The 18,475-nt window shown below is 53.1% G+C and overlaps 1 protein-coding gene across 8 annotated transcripts in view; it reads right to left on the reverse strand.

The window, feature by feature from the left end:
- Window positions 1-18,475, reverse strand: part of LOC127585890 (uncharacterized) — a 75,939-nt gene that overhangs the window by 12,967 nt on the left and 44,497 nt on the right. The window contains exons 1-2 of one of the 8 annotated variants that reach the window (XM_052043607.1): window positions 2,318-2,824; window positions 1,069-1,276 (exon numbers count right to left, since the gene is read on the reverse strand). The exons of 6 other annotated variants lie outside the window; for them this stretch is intronic. The gene's annotated coding sequence lies outside the window, so the exon portion shown is untranslated. Of the gene's footprint in view, window positions 1-1,068; window positions 1,277-2,317; window positions 2,825-18,475 lie in introns of those variants that run through there. One more of the 8 variants, XM_052043605.1, reaches the window with a different exon arrangement.

The raw sequence follows: 18,475 nt of genomic DNA on the forward strand, positions 1-18,475 counted from the left end.
AGCCTGGCGCCTCAGGCTGAGAGAGGCGAAACCAGCGCCAATGTATTTCCTCCCGGTAACCGGTGACGCCGGCAGTGGGCTGCCTCCTCACTGGCTGTTCTGGAGTCAGCCGCTCCCTTTGCGTCTTGAATCTTCTCGCCCGAAACAATATTCAACGCCTTGAGAATCTGACAGGCTAGCTACCACTTGGGAGAAGAAATTTCTCCTCATCTCATTTATATGTAGCTCATCTTTAGGATGTTACACTAGTCCTGAGCCCTTTCTGCATCTAATCTGTCCAGTCCGGTTGGAGATAAGATAAGATCTCTTTATCAGTCACATGCGCATCGAAACACAGTGAAATGCATCTTTTGCGTAGGGTGTTCTGGGGGCAACCCACAAGTATCGCCACGCCTCCGGCGCCAACATAGCACGCCCACAACTTCCTAACAACCCGTACGTCTTTGGAACGTGGGAGGAAACCGGAGCACCCGGAGGAAACCCACACAGACACGGGGAGAACGTACAAACTCCTTACAGACAGCGGCCGGAATTGAACCCGGTCGCTGGCGCTGTAACAGCGTTCCGCTAACCGCTACACTACCGTGCTGCTGTAGGCTTTTATGGGATTCAAGGGAATTTTGTACAATGCTATGATCTGATGGGAATCCAGGGAATTTGAGAATATGGAGATAAATTGGAAAATCAGTATTCATGTCACTGAGATCGATCCATTCAGATCTAGAAACCTTCTCCTCTGAGCGTTTGCACACAAAAAAAGTAGGCCCCTCGTGCCTGCCCCACCTATCTCAACAACACCCTGCAGAGTTGGAACAAAACTTTCGTATTTCTAAACTCCAGCCCCTTTGCAATTCAGGACGAAATGTCATTTGCCGTTTTATCTACTTGATGCACCTGCCGACTGCCCTTATTGTGATTCACGCACAGTAAAACCCAAATCCTCTGCTTCACTCGCTTGCAGTTGCTTCCCATTTGGATAAAAACCTTCCCGCTGATTCCTCCCAACGAAGTGCACGACCTCACACTTTCAAATGTTAAACGCCATTTACCAAGTTGTCTTCCACTCACTCAATCTATCTGTATCGTGAAACAGGGTCACAACATCCTCGTCACCACATGGCCCTCTGTGCGCAGTTCTGGTCACCACATGATAGGAAGGACATGACTTCTGGAGAGGGTGCAGAGGAGATTCATCAGGATGTTGTCTGGGATGAAGATTTAAATCGATAAAGAGAGGCAGAATAGTCTGAGTCTGTTCGTTGTTTCCGAGTGGAGGCTGGGGGGGAAGGGGGGAAGGGAGGGGGGAAAGATACACAAAATTCTGAGAGGCAGAGATAGGGTAGACAGTGAGAAACTTTTCTCTCCATGGCAGCAGTAAGAGGTCTTATGGGGAAATCAGGAAGATTGTTGTCAACCAGGGGATGGTTGGAGTCCGGCGCTCACTGCCTGAGGCGGTGGTGGAGGCGGAGACTCCCGGGGCAGCGGTTCCCTCAACCAATGTCTGCTGCACACGGCAGGAACTAATAATGTTCCTGTTTGCATCTGGTGTTCAGGTAATCGACGTAAACCAGTTATTACTGTTCCTCGACCCGTCACTCTCTCCATGTTTATCAACCAACAGACCGCCATCACAGTGCATCCCGGTACTTTGTTTTACTCCGCGCCTCGATTGTTCACAACAAAATAATGCAGTTGAGAAAGGCTTCCGCTTGTTTAATAATATTCAGGCAAATCACCACTGAGAGCAGCATTATAATGTTAAATATGACATGAACACTGCTGACTACAACAAACCCACGGGATGCAGATTGTTACTGAGCGTTTACCGTCGGTCAGTGAACAAGTGACGGGCTGGTTTGTTCAACTCGCCCGCAAGTGGGAACATCCATTCAAACTAACGACAGGCTTGGTCTCTCTCTCTCTCTCTCTCTCTCTCACTCACTCACTCACTCACACACACACACACCCCACACACTGACACACAGACACACACCCATATATACAGACACACCCCCTCACAGACACACCCTCAGCCACGCCCTCACACACAGACAAACCCAGACACCCCCACACAGTCACACCCTCACCCACAGACACACTCACACAGACACCCCCAAAAGACACACCCTCACACACACACCCCACACACATCCACACACACACACACACACACACACAGACAAAGCCACGCAGCCACACACCCACACACACAGACACACCCTCACAGACCCCCATACACAGACACTCAAAGAGATACACACCCTCACAAGCACCCTCACTCGCACTCAACAGATGGACATGAACCTGTCTCACTCACTGGTAGATGAAGCCTCCGTCTGCAGCTGACGGGGGATTGCAGCTCGTCGGTGGTACGGAGGGTCTCGCTGGCAGCCCCCTCCGGCACTCTCAGCACGTCGGTCAGGCTCGGAACCTCATTGGGCTGACTAAAAGCCCCGTCCTGAGAGCTCAGATGAGCCGAGGCTCTTTCGACAGATCCTGGAGATGACACCGATGCAAGTGGGGATATGTGCAGGGGAAGGATGTCCCGGAGCTGTGCAAGGGCTGCAGTGGGTTCCCGCTCCGCAGCAGACTGGGTCGCAGTTCTGCAGATTCGCTTTCTGTTTCATTCATCAGTTTCGTTCTTCTACACGAAGAGACTTTCCGAGAAACAGTGACATTGGCCTCAATAACATCGAACCATTGAAGGAAATGAGAGCGATGCACATCCTGTACAGTAGAAGGCGATAACAAGCCTGCCGCAGAGTTGTGGGAGAGGACTCGCTCTCCGCACCCACAGTCGTTAGCCGAGTTTCAAGTAAGTGGAAGCAGATACGATAGTAAAGTTTAAAGGTCATTTCCTCAGCCGCTTGAAAAGGCACGGCAGAGAGAGATGCAGACCATGTACAGGCAGAGAGAGATGATGGCCAAGTACATGTAGAGTGAGAGAGGTGCAGACCATGTACACGCAGAAAATGATACACACCATGTACAGGCAGAGAAACATGCAGACCATGTACAGGCAAAGAGAGATGCAGATCATGTACAGGCAAAGAGAGATATCCAAACCATGTACAGGCAAAGAGAGAGAGATGCAGACCATATACAGGCAGAGAGGTGCAGACCATGTACAGGCAGAGAGGTGCAGACCATGTACAGGCAGAGAGAGAGTTGCAGACAATGTACAGGGAGAGAGAGAGAGAGATGCAGACCATGTACAGGCAGAGAGAGAGAGATGAAAACCCTGTACAGGCACACAGAGAGAGAGAGAGAGAGAGAGAGAGAGATGAAGACCTTGTACATGCAGAGAGAGATGGAGACCTTGTACAGGCAGAGAGGGAGATGCAGACCTTGTACAGGCAGAGAGGGAGATGCAGACCTTGTACAGGCAGAGAGGGAGATGCAGACCTTGTACAGGCAGAGAGGGAGATGCAGACCTTGTACAGGCAGAGAGGGAGATGCAGACCTTGTACAGGCAGAGGGAGATCCAGACCATGTAAAGGCAGAGAAGGAGATGCAGGCCATGTCGAGGCAGAGAGAGAGAAGCAGAACATATACAGGCAGAGAGAGAGATGCAGACCATTTACAGGCAGAGAGAGAGAGATGCAGACTATGTACAGGCAGATTGAATTAGTTGTATTCGCATCATGGTCTGCATGGTCACCATGGAGGAGATGAAGAGGGAGTAAATGGAAGGGGGAGTAAGTAGAGGGGGAGGGGGAGGGGGAGGGGGAGGGGGGAGGGGGGAAGGGGGAGTAAGTGGAGGGGGAGGGGGAGTAAGTGGAGGGGGAGGGGGAGTGCCTGGAGGGGGAGGGGGAGTGCATGAAGGAGGGAGGAAATGGAGGACGGGAGTGGTTAGTGTGGAGGGACAGTGGGGGGGGTGAGTGGCTGGGGGAAGGGGAAGGGGGAGGGGGAGTGTGGGAGGGTGCGTGGGTGGTGAGGGGTGAGGCGGGAATGGGGGTTGAAGGGGTAGTTGGTTGTGAGGGGGAGAGTGGTGGGTGAGGGGTTGTGGGGGTGAGGAGAAGGGTGTGGGGTTGAGGGGGTGACGGGGAGTGGGAAGTGTGGGTGTGCAGAGTTGGGGTGAGGGGGCGTGGGGTTGAGGGGAGTGTGGGAGGTGAGTGGTGAGCGCAGGGGTGTGGGGGTTGATTCAGGAGGGGAGGGGAATAGGGAGGGGTAGTGAATGGGGAGTGTGGAGTGGGGACGGGAGTGGGGAGGGAGAGGGAGTGGTGAGGGAGGGGGAGGGGAGGGTGAAGGTGTGTGGTTGAGGGATGAGGGAGAGGGGGAGCATGGTGATGGGGAGGGGGTAGTGTTGGGTGAGTGGCGAGGGGAGTGCGGATGGGTGTGGGGAGGCGGGAGAGATGTGAGGGAGAGGGGAGGAGGGAATGGGACAGGTGAAGAGTGACATACTGAATTATGAGAGACACAGATCGGGGAGACCATGTTGGGATTCGCATGATGGTCGGTGCAGACACGATGGATCCAAGAGCCTTTTCCTGTCCTGCAATGTTTTCTGAAGCCGCAGATATTGCTTGGAGCTCTGTGCAGACATAAAATAACAACATTCAGAAATTACAGAAACTTTCTGATTCCATCCAATTATTGGGAAACCTCGGGTATTCAGCACCTTGCTCTCCGGATGATGTCCCCTGTGTTCCCTTGAAACTCACTGAGCCCCCGTTTCCTGAACTCCCTTGAAACTCAGAGGGTTCACTGGGAAATGTATTATAGTACCGTGTAATGTCTGAAAATGCCAACTGAAGGTGCATGGGAGTATTCAGCAGAAAAGCATCCAATGGTCCAGAATCCAGTGTGTCACCACCAAAGTATGGGGCGTGCTGGATCAGCAGAGGTTTACTGCATAGTCACATGTGACCTGTATCATCCAATCCATCGATGAACATTTTCCTGACCAACGTACAAACATTTATCACTTCTTGACCAACCCCAGATGAGACCGCGGCCACTACTCAGTCCCCAATCAGAAGAAACCGTGCCTTTCATTCAACTCTCCACAGCTCGTTTGTACTCAACAGTCTTGTTATTGGCAGCCACATTTCCTCTGCTGACCATCTCCGTTCACGGACATTTCACCCCATCCCACATTCTCGAAGGTGTTTATTGTTTTAAGAACAAATCTACGCTCCTTTAATATCTTTTCCATCCTGTAGCTGCTCAATAGCCTGTCCACATCACCAACAGCCTGTCCTGGTCAAATCACGTAGAAGCCACGGCCAAGAAAGCTCACCAGCGCCTCTACTTCCCCAGGAGGCTAAAGAAATTTGGCATGTCCCCTTTGACACTCACCAACTTTTATCAATGCACCATAGAAAGCACCCTATCTGGATGCATCACAGCTTGGTTTGGCAACTGTTCTGCTCAGGACCGCAAGAAACTGCACAGAGTTGTGGACGCACCCCAGCGCGTCATGGAAACCAGCCTCCCCTCCATGGACTCTGTTTATAGCTCTCGCTGCCTTGGTGAAGCAGGCAGCATAATCAAAGACCCCACCCACCTGGTTCATTCTCTCTTCTCCCCTCTCCCATCAGGCAGAAGATAAGGAGCCTAATGGCACATACCACCAGGCTCAAGGCCAGCTTCTAACCCACGGTGATAAGACGATTGAACGGTTCTCTTATACAATGAGATGGACTCTTGACCTCACAATCTGCCTTGTTATGACCTTGCACCTTATTGTCTACATGCAATGCACTTTCTCTGTAGCTGTGACACTTTACTCTGTACTGTTATTGTTTTTACCAGTACTACCTCAATGTACTTTGTACTAACTCAACGTAACTGCACTGTGTAATCAATTGACCTGTATGATCGGTATGCATGACAAGTTTTTCACTGTACCTCAGTACAAGTGACAGTAATAAACCAATACCAATACCTAGAAGCAAGAGGCCATAGTAAATGTTTCCTATCTCCATCTGTGTTGTCATAAATGCTCCTGCAACATCAACTTCAATGCTATGTCTTTGTTGTCTTCAGGAGGACATTCCAATGGACTGTTTGTTGTCATTTACACTGCCAAGCCTCTCTGTCTATGAACCAGTGTCCTGGGCCTACTTTACATGTCAGCATGCTCCTGGTAGATTGAATGTGATTATTTGCTACATCCCAGCCTGTCTGTCTGCATCCTACACAATCTGCACCCACAGTCTCACCATTTAAATTACATTTTGGACTTGCACATCCTGCAAGTTTTAAACATCATTCTGTCCTGGTGCATTCCTTGCAGTTAGTATTAATTTTGATTTTGTTTCCTGACCTCACACTATTTTAATGTGGATTATTGCACATTGTATTTGCTTTTACAATCTTTCCAACGATTTATATAGGACCCTGGTCAGACTTCACTTGGAGTACTGTGCTCAGCTCTGGTCGCCTCGTTTCAGGAAGGATGGAGAAGCCATAGAAATGGTGCAGAAGAGATTTACAAGTATGCTACCTGGATTGGGGAGCATGTCATACGAAAACAGGTTGAGGGATCACAGTCTTTTCTCCTTGGAGCGACGGACGATGAGGGTGGACCTGATAGAGGTGTAGAAGATGATGAGAGGCATTGATCGTGTTGATAGTCAGAGGCTTTTTCCCAGGGCTGAAATGGTTGCCACAAGAGGACACAGGTTTAAGGTGCTGGGGAGTAGGTACAGAGGAGGTGTCAGGGGTAAGTGTTTTACTCAGAGAGTGGTGAGTGCGTGGAACGGGCTGCCAGCAACGGTGGTGGAGGCGGATACGATAGGGTCTTTTACGAGACTTTTGGATAAGTACATGGAGCTTAGAAAAACAGAGGGCTATGGGTAAACTTAGTAATTTCTAAGGCAGGGACATTTTCGGCACAGCTTTGTGGGCCGAAGGGCCTGAATTGTGCTGTAGTTTTTCTATGTTTTCTATTTTTTTCTATTTTTCTTTCTCTACCTGCACTGCATTTTCTCTGTACCTGTAACACTAGATTCTGTATTCTGTTTTTTTTCCAATTTGTCCCAGCTCGATGTCCCAGCTAGATCTGTCTGGACGGCGCACAAACAAAAGCTTTTCACTCTGTCTCGGGACATCTGAAATTACCAAACCAATTACCAAATTTTCATCCCCCTCCTCCAAACACCCCACATACACACTGGGGACAATTTACAGAGGCCAACTGACTGACCAACACCCACGGTGGGAGGGAACTAGAGCACCCGGTTACAGGGAGAACATGCAAACTCCACACAGACAACCCCCGAGGGCAGGACTGAACCTGGGTCTCTGGCACTTCAAGGCAGAGGCGCTACAAGCAGCATCACTGTGCCACCCATGTATGAAAGGTGCGGAAGGGGCAGACATTTTAAAGTGCATCCTGGAGAGCTTTCTGAGCCAGGACATAGTTAGCCCAACCGTACAAGGGGCGGTGTGAGACCTCGCCCTTGGGAACATAGCAATCGCCTGAAATGTCAGCAGGAGAATATTTTGGAGACAATGATAATAACTCTGTATATGTTTGGGGAGTTATGAAGGACAAAGACCAGAAATTAAGGTCCTTAACTGGGGGTGGGCTGATATGAAGAGAGAGGGGGGAGGGGATGAGCGTGTGGGGAGGAGGGGAGGGCAGAAAGAGGCGAGGGGAGGCAGAGAGGAGGGGAAGATGAGGGGAAGGGGGAGTGGGGGCTGAGGGAGGAGCGAAGAGGGTTCAAGGAAGAGGAGGGGTGAGGAGGAGGGGAAGGTGGAGTTGGAGGGGCAGGGGAGGGGGAGGATGAGGGAGGGAGGGGAGACGGAGGGTGGGGGATGGAGGCAGGGGGGCAGGGGGAGGGGAGGGAGTTGGAGGGTGTGGAGGTGGAGGGAGGGGGAGTGGGGAGGGCATTTGGAGGGGGAGGGGTGGGGATGGAGTGGGGGAGAGAGGGGGTGGGGAGAGAAAGGGTGAGGGGGGAGGGGAGGGGGAGGGTGGAGGGGAGAGTGATCGTGCGGATAGTCAGGTGCTATTACCCAGGGCTGAAATGGTTGCCACAAGTGAACACCGGTTTAAGGTTCTAGGGATTATGTATGTAGGAGCTGTCAGGGGTAAGTTTTTTACTCAGAGAGTGGTGAGTGCGTGGAACGGGCTGCCAGCAACGGTGGTGGAGGCGGATATGATAGAGTCTTTTAATAGACTTTTGGATAGGTACATGAAGCTTAGAAAATAATCGGTAAACCGATTAATTTCTAGGGTAGGGACATGTTCGGCACAGCTTTGTGGGCCGAAGGGCCTGAATTGTGCTGGAGGTTTTCTATGTTTCTAATAATCTGCCCGTTTATTTCTGTTTCCAAAGTGTACAACAGCACATTTCTCAACATTGAATCTCATCTGCCAGTTCTTTGCCCATTCTCCTAAACTGTCTAAGTCTCTCTGCAACCTCCTGTTTCTTCAATACTCCCTACTCCTCCACCTATCTTGGTGTCATCTGCAAACTTAGCCACAAAACCATTTACGCCATAATCTAAATCATCGATATACAGTGTAAAAAGAAGTGGCCCCAATACCGACCCTTGTGGAACACCGCTGGTGGCTGGTAGCCGACCAGAACAGGATCCCTTTATTCCCACCCTTTGCTTTCTGCCGACCAGCCAATGCTCCACCCGTTCTAATATCCTTCCTGTAATTCCATGAGCTCTCATTTTATTAAGCAGCGTCTTGTGTGGCACTTTGTCGAAGACCTTTTGAAAATCTAAATACACAACATCCACAGCATCTCCCTTATCCATCCTGCCTGAGATTTCCTCAAAAAACTCCAATAGGTCAGTCAGGCAGGATCTCCACCATGAAACCATGCTGGCTTGGACCTATCTTGTCATGCACCTCTAGGTATTCCGTAACCTCATCCTTGAGGATAGACTCCAATAACTTTCCAACCACCAATGTCAGACCAATAGGTCTGTAATTTCCCTTATGCTGCCTTCAAACTTTCTTCTATAGCAGAACTACAGTTGGGACCTTCCAGTCCTCCGGAACCATGCTGGAGTCTATTGATGCCTGGAAAATTATCACCAATGCCTCCACAATCTCTGAAGCCACTTCCTTCAGAACCCAAGGGTGCACTTCATCCGGTCCGGGAGACTTATCTGTCCTTAGACCATTTAGCTTCCCGAGCACCTTCTCTCTGGTAATCTTGACTGAACTCAGTTCTATCCCCTGAGACTCCTGACTATCAGCTATATTGCTGATGTCCTCCACAGTGAAGACTGATGCAAAATACTCATTTAGCTCCTCTGCCATCTCTTGATCATCCATTATAATCTCTCCCGCACCGTTTTCAAATGGTCCTATATCAACCCATGTCTCTCCTTTACTCTTTATGTATTTAAAAAAACTCTTCGTATCCTTTTGTATATTACCTGCCAATTTGCTTTCATAATTCATCTTCTCTTTCCGAATGACCTTCTTAGTTTCTTTCTGTAAGTTTTCAAAAGTTTCCCAGTCTTCTGTTTTCTGCTTCCTTGTGTGCCCTCCCTTTTGCTTTTATTTTATTCATAACTTTTCATAACCTTTTTCTTGGAATATGATATGAAGAGAGAGGGGGGAGGGGATGAGCACGTGGGGAGGAGGTGATGGTGGAAAGGGGCAGGGGCGGAGGAGGGGAGGGAAGGATGAGGGGAAGAGGAGGGGAGTGCAAGAGGAGGTGGCAGGAAGAGGAGGGGGAGCGGGAATGGGGGCTGAGTGAGGGGGAAGATGGGTCGAGGAGGAGGAGGGGTGAGGACGAGGGGGAAGGAGGAGTTAGAGAGAAAGTGGGGAGAGGGGGAGGAGGAGGGAGGGAGTGGGAGGGGCAGGGAGGGAGGGGGTGGAGGAGGGAGAGAGGGACAGGGCGAAGGGAGGAAGTGGGGAGGAGGGGCGATAGTAGGGAATGAGGGAGGGGATTATGGGGAGGGAAGGGAGGGGAAGGAGTCAAGGGGGATGGCGAGGGGGACGGGGAAGCAGTGGGGGAGGGAGGAAGGGAGGTTAAGGGGGTGTGTAGGGAGGGAGGGAGGAAGGAGGGGATGAGAAGGGTGGAGGGGCCGAGGGAGGTGAGGGGAGGAGGGGAGGGAGGGAAGATTGGGGGGGAGGAGGGGAAGAATGATGGGAGGAGGAGGGGTACGGGGAGGCGGAGGGGAGGAGGAGGAAAGGGAGGAGGGCAGAGGTAGTGGTGGAGGGGGAGGGAGTAGGGGGGTTGGGGATGTGGGTAGGAGGAGGAGGTAGTGGGAGAGGAGGGGGAGTGGACGGGGAGGGAGGGGGATGAGAGGGGGAGTGGTGGGATGTCAGGGAGGGAGGGAGGGAGAGGAGGAGGAAGTACGATAGGTGGAGAGGGAGGAGGGTGGGGTGAGGTTTGGGAGTGGGGAGGGGAGAGAGGGGGAGGGGAAGGGGATGTGTGTAGGGAGGAGGGCAGGGTGGAAGGAGGGGAGGGGAGCGGAGAGGGACAGGAGGGGAGAGAGGGAGGGGAGATGGGGAAGGGAGAGTGGAGAGGGGAGGGGAGGGGAGGGGAGGGGAGGGGGGATGGGGAAGCAGAGACAGGGAGGGGAGTTGGGGAGGGGAAGAGAGAGGGTGAGGGAGAAGGGGAAGGGCAGAAGGAGGGAGAGACTGGAAGGAGGGGGAGGGGCCAGGATGAGGGGGAGGGGGAGGTAGTGTGAGGCAGAGGGAGAGGGAGGGTAGGGGAGGGAAAGGTGGAGGGATGGGGAGTAAGGGGGAGGGGAGGGGGCAAGGATAGGGAATGAGGGAGTGGGGAGTATAGGGGAGGGAGGATGGGGACGGGGACAGGTGGATGGGGAGGAGGAGGGAGGGAGGGAGGAAGGGGAGGTGGAGGGAGAGAGGAGCAGAGGAGGGAGAAGGAGGAGGGAGGGAGGAGGAGGGGAGGGAGGGAGGAGGAGGGGAGGGAGGGAGGAGGAGGGGAGGGAGGGAGGAGGAGGGGAGGGAGGGAGGGAGGAGGAGAGAGGGCAGGGAGGAAAGGTGGGATGGGGAGTGAGGGTGGGAGGTTCAGGAGGGAATGGGGTGTTTAGGGAGGGCGAAGTAGGGGATGAGAGGAGGAGGGGGCAAGGGAGGCGAGGGCGAGGAGGAGAAGGGGAGGGAGGGGGAGAAGGGGAGGGAGGGAGGGATGGGGTGTGGGTGTGGGAGGGCAGGGAGGGAGGAATGAGGGGGAGGGAGTGTGGGGGAGGATGAGGGGGAGGGAGGGAGGAAGCGGGGAAGGAGGATGGGCAGGAGGAGGGAGGGAGGAAGGGGGAGGAGGTGAGGGAGGAGGTGGAGGGAGAGAGGAGCAGAGGAGGGAGAAGGAGGAGGGAGGGAGGAGGAGGGGAGGGAGGGAGGAGGGGTGGGAGGGAAGGAGGATGAGAGGAGGGCGGGAGGTGGAGGGGAGGGATGGAGGGGGTGGGGAGGGAGGGAGGAGGAGGGGAGGGGAGGGAGGAGGAGGGGAGAGAGGGAGGAGGAGGGGAGAGAGGGGAGGAGGAGGAGGGGAGAGGGGAGGGAAGGGGAGGGAGGGAAGGGGGAGGGAGGGAGGTGGAAGGTTGGGAGAGAGGGTAGGGAATGAGGGAGAGGGAGCATACGGGAGGGAGGGGAGGGCAGGGAGGAAAGGTGGGATGGGGAGTGAGGGTGGGAGGTTAAGGAGGGAATGGGGTGTTTAGGGAGGGGGAAGTAGGGGATGAGAGGAGGAGGGGGCGAGGGAGGCGAGGGCGAGGACAAGGGGAGGGAGGGGGAGAAGGTGAGGGAGGGAGGGATGGGGTGTGGGTAAGGTGGGAGGGCAGGGAGGGAGGAATGAGATGAAGAGGAGGAGGCTGGCAGGGGGGAGGTGTAGGAAGTGGGGGTAGGGGAGGGAGGGAGGTTAAGGCAGGGTGGGGGTAGGGGATGGAGTGCGGTGAGGAGGAGGTGATGGAGGGGGAGGGGAGAGGGTGTGGAGGGAGGGGAAGGGGAGGGGATGAAGGGAAGGGAGAGGGAGAGGGGACGAGTGGAGGGGTATGGGGAGGTGGGAGCAGGTGTGGTGGAGGAGGGGTGAGAATGAGGGGAAGGGGAGGAGTGTGGAGGAGGGGGAGGGAGGGGAAGGGGAGGGTGAGGGGAGGGGGCAGGAGGTTGAAGAGGAGGAGGTGGGGAACAGGAAGGGCAGGAGGAGTGGAGGTGGAGGAGGAGTGAGGGGATGGAGGTGAAGGGGAGCGGGAGGGGAGGGGTTGGAGGGAAGAGGGATGGGAGGAGATAAAGGGGAGGGGATGGAGGAAGGGGAGGGGTGTGGGGAGAGGGGGAGCGGGAGGGGGGAGGAAGGGAGGGGGTATGGGTGAGGTGGGAGCAGCTGAGGAGGACGAGGAGGAGGGGGAGGGATGGGGAGGGGATTGGTGAGGGCAGGTGGTGGGAAGCGGAGAGTAGGGGAGGAGGTGGGAAGGGGAGAGGAGGGGAGGGGAGGGCAGGAGGAGAGGGGAGGAGGGGAGGAGAGACACACAACATTATGAGAGGCACAGATAGGGTGACAGTGAGCAACATGAAATCAGCGGAGGGCAGTAATGAGTAAAATATGTGCCAGAAAACAGGGTGAGAATCAAGTGAACACAGTTCTTGCTTTTAAACAGAGCGCGGTTTCACCCTCATACGATCAGATGCAGCTAATCATTGTGTCACTGCACGGACTTACTGTACAATGAAGTGAAGGTCCACTGGTCAGGGTGAAGCCCTGCCTTTCGCACTTTAAAACCAACGGCACTTCCCTGGGAGAAGGAACGAATCAGTAACTGCTTCCGACAGTAGTGGGAGCTGCCTCGTGTTTCAGCCTGTCCATTCCCAAATGCCAACCGCCCGGGTGAGTTTCCGGCTGAAGTGGAGAACAGGGGACACACGTTTCTGAACACACGGTGGGAGGGGGGGGGGGGGGGAGTGGGGGGAGGGTGGATGGGGACAGCCAATTGTATTGGGCCTTTTCTTAAACTCCCGGCGCCTGATTCGCTGTTGGTTTATGACATTGTCTGGATGTCAGTGCTGGACAGGCTTTGTAACTAATGTGGAGTTCGGAGCAGGCAACAGTGTGTGCAAACAATCCATCAACGTGACCTTGTTCTGATTCAAGGTCGAATGGATATGTTGCAGGGCAGAAAATTATAGCACCTTTTGGTAATTCGGCATCCTCGGGATTTCGGTGGCTCGGGACATGTGGATTTTCCGGATGACTGGATATTGCTTCTCCACCCAAGGCACAAATACAATCACTTCTTTTTCGATGCTGCACAATGGTGTCATAAACTTTCCAGTGAATTGTCAGAGTACAAAAGGATCGCGGGGATCGAGAACCTGGTGAGTTGAGAGGAAGCGCGGAAGGGAACGGGGTCTCGGTGAATTCAAGGGAGCGCGGGAAACGGGGGTCCTGGGAGTTTAAAAGGAGTGGAGAAATGGGGCAGGGGTCTCCTCAACCAATGTTTGCTGCACACGGCAGGAACTAATAATGTCCCTGTTTGCATCTGGTGTTCAGGTAATCGACGTAAACCAGTTGTTAATGTTCCTCGACCCGTCACTCTCTCCACGTTTATCAACCAACAGACCGCCATCACAGTGCATCCCGGTACTTTGTTTTACTCCGCGCCTCGACTGTTCACAACAAAATAATGCAGTTCAGTAAGGCTTCCGCTTGTTTAATAATATTCAGGCAAATCACCACTGAGGGCAGCATTATAATGTTAAATATGACATGAACACTGCTGACTACAACAAACCCACGGGATGCAGATTGTTATTGAGCGTTTACCGTCGGTCAGTGAACAAGTGACGGGCTGGTTTGTTCAACTCGCCCGCAAGTGGAAACATCCATTCAAACTAACGACCCGTTTGTTGTCACACAGACACACACGACATACAGACACACACACACACACACACACACACATACAAACACAACCCCACACACAGAGACACACGCACACACAACCATACACAGACACACACACAGATAGACAGATACACACATAGAGTTAGACAGACACACATAAACACACAGACAGACAAGGACACACACAGATAGACACGCACACATACACAGAGATAGACGGACAGACGCACACACACACACACACAGATAGACAGATAAACACAAACACACAGATAGACAGACACAAAGAGAGAGAGATATAAACAAACGCAGATAGACTGACACACATAAACATGCAGATAGATACACACAAACACACAGACACACGCACACATAGAGATAGACAGACACACACAAACACATAGACACACACATAGAGATAGACAGACACAAATACACAGACACACACACATAGAGAATAGACAGACAGACACACAGACATACATGCACACACACACACACACACACACAAACACGTGTTAAATTGCAGCGATTCAGAAGGCGGCTCACCTCCCACCATCTCAACGGATGGCCAAGAAATGCAGGTCTAGCCAGCGATGTTCTAAGGAGATAAATAAATAAATAAAAAGTCACGATGCAGCTGTATAAAACTTTAGTTAGTCCACATTTGGAGTATAGTGTAGAGTCCTGTTTGCCCTTACAGGAAGGATGCGGAGGCTTTGGAGAGGGTACAGAAGAGGTTTACCAGGATGCTGCTGGATTAGAAGGTATGAGCTACAAGGAGAGGTTGGACAAACTAGAGTTGTTTTCTCTGGAGCAGCGGAGGATGAGGGGATACCAGATAGAAGGGGGTGGGGTGGAATAGAGAGACAGCCGGTATCTTTTTCCCAGGGTCAAAATGTCAAATACTAGAGGCATAGCTTTAAGGTGAGAGGGGGAAAGTTTGAAGGAGATGTGCAGGGCAAGATAGTTACGCGGAGGAGTGGTGGGTTGCCTGGAACACGCTGCCAGGGGTGGTGAGGGAAGCAGTTAAGATCGTGGCATTTCAGAGGCTTTTGGATAGGTGCATCAATATGCAGGGCATGGAGGGATATGGATCATGTGCAAGCAGAAGAGATTTAGTTTGATTTGGCATCATGTGCGGCACAGACATTGTGGGCAGAAGGGCCTGTTCCTGCGCTTGTACTGTTCTCAAGTAAATGTAATTACTGAAATGTTTGTCCTCAAGTACTTGGCACTTCTGCTCTGCGTAAAGGATTCTGACTGTCTATCCTATCCATTCCTCGATGGGCCAAATGGCCTCATTCTGCTCCTATACCTTATGGTCTTGTGGTCCCTCCGCATTGGAACTGCTGAATTCGCTCCACGAGAGCGCGCTAAGTGACAGTGAACTTGCTTCAGGTGGGTCGGGGCCAGAGGCTGTGTGTTCGCCCCTGTTCCCAGTCAGCCACCCATTCAAGCGATGTGCAGTTCCCCAGGTGTAAGGGCACACAGGTATCCTGCACTGGGCTACAGTCTACCTGAGCATTGATGGTCACTGTCTTTTTCCCAGGGTGAAGGAGTTCTCCCCGTGTCTGCGTGGGTTTCCTCCGGGTGCTCCGGTTTCCGCCCACATTCCAAAGACGTACGGGTTAGGAAGTTGTGGGCGTGCTATGTTGGCGCCGGAAGCGTGGCGACAATTGCGGGCTGCCCCCAGAACACTCTACGCAAAAGATGCATGGCACTGCTTGTTTTCGATATACATGTGACTAATAAAGAAATCTTATCATTCTGCTGTCCTCTATCACTGCTGCATTACTCACTTCTCCTGCCCACTTGGGGGCCATGGACAGTTGGCACATCCTCCTACAGTCCTCATTAAACCATGAGCAGGGACCTTCTACCCGTAAGACAGGGGTAAAATATGAGGGCCTCCAGGATGATCCCCTGTACCTCCCTCTTTAACAGTCGGACCGTCCCGTCACTGAATGCGAGGGGGTGCGACTGCCTCCTGGAACACAAGTGTCCCAGGTACCTTTCCCACGACCTAAGGTGGCGCAGTGTCCGGAGCTCAGACCCCAGCACAATCAACCCTGCGCTGAGGGTCCTCAGGTGCTGAACGCCTGCTGCAGATGTGATCACCGGGATCCAGCGGCTGCATCACGTTGGAAGGACAACACGCCGCCTGCTCAGCCGCTGCTGTTTTATCTCATCAATGAGATCAGACAAGTTGGGATTTAATTCTTCCGACCCGGACACAACATTCCCTCTTCCCGAAATCTCTTGGCCAATGAGAAGAGACTTGAAGAAATACCCACCAATCACCGAGCCGCTGCGGGGGGGGGGGGGGGGGGGGGCGACCGCCAGAAGCAGCTGTGACCAGGTGCGCGGCTCCTTCACGTTTCAACTCAACTTTCCCCCTCGTTCCCACCTTCCCGCCCTCACTCCCCGGACCTCCCGCCCTCACCCCCCCCCCCCCGGACTTCCAGCCCTTTCCCCGCCCCCCCCAAACCCAGCCAACCCGCCCTTTTCTCGACCCTCCTCCTACCCCCACCAGACCCGCGAACCTCTCTGCGACCCCCACAAGACCCCCGGACTTACCGCCCTTTCCCCGCCCACTCCCCCCCCCAAGTTCCCGGACCTCCCGCCCTTTGCACCCCCCACCCAGACCCCGGACCTCCCCACTTTTCCCCGCCCCCTCCCTCAGACCCGGGACCTCCCGCCCCCTCCCTCTGACCCTAGAACTCCTGCCCTTTCCCCGGCTCCCCCCCAGATCCCGGACCTCCCGCACTTTCCCGACCCCCCTCAGACTCCGGACCTCCCGCCCTTTCACCTCCCCCAACCAGACCCCAGACCTACCGACACCCCTAACCCCCTCAGATCCCGGACCTTCCGCCCTTTTCTCCACCCACCAGACACGGATCTCCTGCCCTTTCCCTGCTACCTCTCCACCCCCACTAGACCCTGAACCTCCGGCCCTCCCCACGAGACACCCTGACTTCCAGCACATTCCTCGCCGCCATTCCCCCAACCAGTCACCGGTCCTCCCGCCCCTCTTGCCCAGCTCCACCCCTCATTCCCCCCAGTTCCCCCATCCCCTTCCCCCCCCCCCCAGCAGACCGCGGACCTCCCCGGAACCATTGCTTCGGTCCTGCCCAGTGCTGATCACTGCACCGGTGCCCTGCTCCGTGCCCACCGCAGACCAGGTTTGGTCAGTGCCTCAGTGCTGACCGTTTGTGCTGAAGACATTTCCCACCGCCCCCCGGGGGCCCCTCACCTGTTGCTTCCTCCGACCCTTTGGTTCAGGTCTGAGGCCCATCTCGCTCATGGATCCTGACCACAGTGGTGACGTCTCTTCCAAAGGACGACAGGCTGGAGAGGCTTTGGGTCTTGTTGCAAGGGACGGCATCATAACTATTGGTCAATGTGATTATCTGGCCTAAAGAACAGAAGGTGGTGCAACAGGGGTGGACCATTCCGCCCATCTTGCCTGTGCAGTGGTGTGTGCTTCCCCCGTACAGGTTGTCTGTCGACCCTATTGTGTAGCCACAGCTTGATACCCTCATCTCCTGTATAGGCTTGGGCTGCCATCGGGGTGTGCAGCATTATAAAGGTACCACATCAGTTCAGTGAACAGTCACATCTCCTCATTGCACCTCCAGTCACAGTCCAACGTGCACTTCAAAGTTCAGTCAGGAAAGTCTCCCAAACCGGGCAATTTCCGCTCTGCTGCTGCTGTGACTCTCCCAGCTCCCTCCACCTCGACATCCCAGCTCTGACAGATTTCAGTGTGAAATTCCCTCTCACCACAGACATGTAATGGGCCAAGCTGCTGTCTCCTGCTCACTGAGACTCAGCTCCTCTGTGAGGAGCCTGTCTGAGAGGAGTCGTGGCTGGTACGTGTGATCACTGTCCCTGCACCTCATTAAAACTGACAGATGTAACTTGTGTTGCTGTTCCTGATTTCTTACCAAACAGAATCACTTTGCCCTTCTTTGGATCAAATCATCATTGTTATTTGCTGCTTATTTCCCAACTCTGTGTTTCTGCTGGAGATTGTTATAACTCACTGAACCGTTCACAGCAGTTTTGTGTCCTCTCATCCTCATTTTCACTGAGGGTATTTATTTCAGAGAAACAACTACAGAGACTGTTAATGAGGCTGTTAAGCATTTTATTTCGTGACTGCACAATTTCCTTGATTTGTAGCCTCTGGTGACCTGACTTATTTCTTTCAGAACAAGGCTGACTTCCTAATGAGTAGGTCTGAGCTTGAACAAATGGTCTATTGAACAATTCTAGTGCATCAGCAATGTTTCATTTACAAATTTATCTGCTATTGGAGTAAGTTAGCTATTTATAGCTGTTTATTGCAATGCTATGCTTTAACATGCTTTAATATGCCGTAGCAACGAAGTAATGTCAGCAATAATGTAGCAACGAAGTAATATAATCAAAATAGTGGTCCCTTGGAAAGTTAGAGAATACTTCAGAATGGATAATGCTTGGTTCAAGTGATGCATCACTGTCTTCATGCTGTTGGGACGAGATGTTTATCCTATGGGATGGGTTGAATTTCTGGACGTCCAGTCCAAATCTGACATGTGACAGACATTTAAAACTGAAGTAGTTGAAGTTCAGGACCAAGGTGTTTCTGCAAGGGTGAAAGTAAGGACTCCAATTCCAAGGGACCTTGGGTGTCAAGAGATATCAGTGGTTGG

The sequence above is a fragment of the Pristis pectinata genome, chromosome 34 (assembly GCF_009764475.1).
Source record: "Pristis pectinata isolate sPriPec2 chromosome 34, sPriPec2.1.pri, whole genome shotgun sequence".
Lineage (NCBI taxonomy): Eukaryota > Metazoa > Chordata > Chondrichthyes > Rhinopristiformes > Pristidae > Pristis > Pristis pectinata.